Consider the following 3,738-nt stretch of genomic DNA (forward strand, 5'->3'; position numbering starts at 1 on the left):
TCACTTTATTTGTAAAGGTGATGGATGATTTTTTATTTGTCTCTCTTTTCTTAACAAATTACCAAAGAAAAACTTAAGATTGAAAGGATAAAAGTAAAGACGTACAAGTTATATACCAATCAATATGCTTAAAAGGACAATCGAGTTTAAGTCTCCGCAAGTCATAAAGCTAAATCCAAAACTAAAGAATTCCAATCCAATCAATTGATTCAAATCCCATGATCAGTACCCCAATTAAGAAAGCTGATACGGTTAGATGCAACCACAATAATTCATTCTTTCCCCCATAAAAATAATATTTGGTCTTTCGATTTTTTTAATTGAACTATCAATTTTTCTAAAAATTTAAGGTTTTAGAATAATTAAGAAGTCCTATAGTACGCAAAGAGACAAAATTAAATTTAAATTCATATCTAAGAAATTGAGACACAATTAAATTTGGATTCAAATTCAAGAGATGGAGACATAATTGAATTTATATTTATATCTAAGAGAGAAACATAATTGAATTTGGACTCATATCCATCAAACAAATAGGGGAGACAAAATTGAATTTGGAAATGCAAATTGTGGAGAAGGGTCGAACCCAGAGATCTCCAATTAAACCAAGTTCTGATATCATATTAAATTATTAATTATCTTAAAACTTATGGTGTTGTTTTTTTATTTAATTCTAAAAATATAACTTTAATTTAATAGTGTTAAATATTAAGTGTTTGTTTTGTAATATTTTATTTCTATTAAGTATTAAAAAGTAAAAAAAATCAATATGTTATTTTTTTTATTTAGAAAAATTTACATATTTTATTTTTTCTATTTAGTAAAAAATTTATAATAAATCATAAAAAAATAGAAAATAAATAACTTAAATTATAAAATAAATTACTTTCAATAAAAACAAAAAACACAAACACCTCCTTAAACTTGTAGGATTTGGGTTAGGATAGGGTTTATCATGAGTATCTCAACAATCAAGTGGAAATAATGAAATGATTCCAGCTGTGAATTTAGCTCCAAGTTGAAAAGAAAGACGTGCAACACGCTAGTTCAAACCCAATATTGTCATGGATACCAATTTGTTCCTTTATATAAACCCCACCTCCTTCCTCGTTATTTCATTCCATTCCTCTTACGAAAAAGATGAAGAAATTTCCCTGTTTTGCAAGGAAACCGGTGGATGTTTTCAATCGTTCATCCACCAAATTGTCTTGCTTGCGACAATCTTTCCGGGGTCTGTTTTCTTCTTTTTTATTTCTTAGCCTTCCAGGTAAGCCCATTTTGGAATCAGCTTGGTTACTTCATCACTGTCTCTTTGCTGGGCTATATGGCTTTGAAGGTTTCGAAGCCGAAAACTACCTCGTTTATTCCTTCGGACGTTGATGTGTTCTTTACATCGGTGTCTGCATCGACGGTTTCTAGCATGTCTGCGGTGGAAATGGAGGTTTTCTCCAATACCCAACTTGTTATCATGACCGTTTTGATGCTAGTGGGTGGAGAGATTTTCACTTCCATGCTTGGGCTCCAATTTGTGAGGTCCAAGTACACCAGAAAGGCAAATAGAGAGAATAAAGCCCACTTGGCTATCATAGACTATAAATCTCCGAATTCTAAGATTTCCTTTGATCAAATTGAATTGGGGTTGGTAACTCTTCCACAGGCGCAGAATGAGCAACCCTGTTCCAACTTAGAAAAAGGAATTGAAGCCTCATGTGACGAGGATTTGAAGTACCATTCTATTTAAGTGTCTGGGTTATGTGGTTTTGTTTTACCTTCTAGTGGTTCATGTAGTTGGTTCGGCTTTGATAGTTTTGTATCTTAACCTTTTCCAAGTGCAAGAGAAGTATTAAAGAACAAAGGCCTTCGAATACTAACATTTCAGTGTTTACAGTGGTTTCTACCTTCTCAAACTGTGGTTTCATCCCCACAAATGAGAATATGGTGGTTTTCAAGAAGAATTCAGGTCTCCTTCTGATTCTTATTCCTCAGATCCTTCTTGGAAACACACTGTTTGCACCATCTTTGCGGTTTGTGATCTGGGTTTTAGTGAAGATCACAAGGCGAGTCGAATTCAACTACATGTTGAAGAACTCTAGGGAGATAAGCTATGATCACTTGCTTCCTGGTTTGTATTCATGTCTTCTGGCTATTACCGTTTTCGGGTTCATATTAGTACAGTTTTTACTTCTTTGCTTCATGGAGTGGAATTCAGAAGACTTGGCTGGCCTAAATGCATATCAGAAAATCGTGGGCATGTTGTTTCAAACAGCAAATTCCAGGCATTCTGGTGAATCTATCTTTGATCTTTCAGATATATCCCCAGCAGTCTTGGTGCTCTTTGTTCTAATGATGTGAGTTCCACAATTCTCCTTACGTGTTCCACTATCTTTTGCTAGAACTATTTCTATGAATTATTAACAAAAGGTTTCAATTCCTTTTGGATAATGCTTTGATACCTTTCATACATGAATTTCATGTTTGGTTGAGCCCAGCCAAAAAGTGGATGATTGGGGGCACACTCATTGTCCTACTCACGCATTAGTGAACACGGAAAAGACACCTCTAGAGGCTGAAATGCCCTGAGACTGGTACCTCAAAATGTAATGTAATGAAAAAGGCACCACTATCTTATAATGGCTTGCTTCTCCTTCTTTCTGATTCTTTCTAAGAAGAAATTTTGGATTTTTCTTCACTCATTTATGGTGTCCTTTTAATTTTGAGTTGCTACTCATCACACTTTGTTTTTGTTTTTTGTTTTTTTTCCTTTATCTCTATCTTTTTTCTTTTTTTTGACATTCATTCATTTTGAAGGCACTAAATATGATCTGAAAAAGTCGATTATTAATTTAGCAACGTTACGAATGATGCAGGCAAGTTGTTGAATCCACTGCAAGGCGCTGATTTGAGTCTTCCTACTAATATTTCATCAGTTACTAGGGTGAATCTCAATTGAATATGTAAACACAAATTTTTTTAAAGGAGGTTGGGTTAACTTGTTTTGCAGGTATCTTCCACCTCATACTTCATTTTTACCCATAGATGGTGGTGAAAAGGCTTTGCAAAAGGAGGAAAGGAGGACAGAAAAAAGGAAGTATGTGGAGCATCTACTGTTATCACAACTCTCATATTTAGTCATCTTTGTTATTCTCGTTTGTATCATTGAGAGAGAGAAAATGAAAAAAGACCCCCTAAACTTCAGTGTGTTGAATATCACTATTGAAATCGTTAGGTGAGTCTTTATTTGTTTCTTTTCTAATGTAATGAATTTTGATTATCTAAAGGTTCTTAGTTGCAATTAGAAGAGTTTAATTACTTGTCTTTATGGTGATCTGCAGTGCATATGGGAACGTGGGGTTCTCAGCCGGCTACCACTGTAACCTGCAACTCAAACACGAGCCCCACTGCAAAGACTTGGGGTATGGATTTGTTGGAAGGTGGAGTAACAGTGGAAAATTTGTTCTCATGTTCGTCATGTTCTTTGGAAGACTAAAGAAATTCAGTATGCATGGTGGCAGAGCCTGGAAACTAGATTAGTACTAGTTCAGACAAGAGAGCATGCAAAAGAAAGCTATATACTTTGATTTACCATGTATTGCAACCAAGTTTTTCAACGACTGCTTTCAAATTGTAGTTATGATCAGTGCTACAGTCGTAGTAATTTGGATTCATATATGCTTGCAGTTCTGTGAAAATTAAATAATATATAGCCTGCACATATTTTTGGTATATCCTAAACCCATA

At 34.4% G+C, this 3,738-nt stretch overlaps 1 pseudogene; it reads left to right on the plus strand.

The window, feature by feature from the left end:
* Nucleotides 1-1,177: 1,177 nt before the first annotated feature.
* On the plus strand, nucleotides 1,178-3,738 carry LOC117909842 (annotated as a pseudogene).

This window comes from Vitis riparia, unplaced genomic scaffold (assembly GCF_004353265.1).
Source record: "Vitis riparia cultivar Riparia Gloire de Montpellier isolate 1030 unplaced genomic scaffold, EGFV_Vit.rip_1.0 scaffold418_pilon_pilon, whole genome shotgun sequence".
Lineage (NCBI taxonomy): Eukaryota > Viridiplantae > Streptophyta > Magnoliopsida > Vitales > Vitaceae > Vitis > Vitis riparia.